Here is a 721-nt window from a genome sequence, read left to right as displayed (position 1 = left end):
ACACACACAGCCATCCTCCTGACGGACAGCTGGTTCATTGTGCTGAGCCTTTCTGTAGGGTACGGCAACAATAGAACTAATTCAGTCTCAGCTGGGTGTCACCAATGCTAGTACTCACACCTGCCAGAATGCAGGCTGACATTTAACACACATACAAACACACGCATGAATGTGCACAAACACAAACAAGCATGCACCCATGCATGTCTATGTGTATGTGTGCATGCGTGTGCTTGTATGCACATACTCACAGACACATATACGTGCACACATACAAACACCTAATAACACACATACATGCACACACACAAGTCCCTGATAAGGCTGAACAGCAAACAGCCAACAAACTCAAACACAGTCATCACAAATATAAAACATAACACACTGCTAATCAAATGACTATCTAATAAATACATGCATACACAATGAGTATGAGACAAACATGACACACACACACACAGCAAAATCACACATACAAGCAAACAAACATATTTTTGATTGTAGAATCCTAGACGAATTGATAATTTCCTAACATCACATCAACACTAACCCAGTCTGACATCACACCAAGCCTACCCTCGTCTGACATCACACCAACTCAATCCTCGTCTGACATCACACCAAGCCTAAACTTCTCATACCCAATTATTTTACCAGCAAACATTTGTCCTGCTCTGGCTTGTACCCACCCCCACTTCCGAGGTGTGCAGCCATAAGTGCT

The sequence above is a fragment of the Electrophorus electricus genome, chromosome 21 (assembly GCF_041902795.1).
Source record: "Electrophorus electricus isolate QZ-2024a chromosome 21, ASM4190279v1, whole genome shotgun sequence".
NCBI classification, from domain to species: domain Eukaryota; kingdom Metazoa; phylum Chordata; class Actinopteri; order Gymnotiformes; family Gymnotidae; genus Electrophorus; species Electrophorus electricus.
This window is presented reverse-complemented; position numbering follows the sequence as displayed.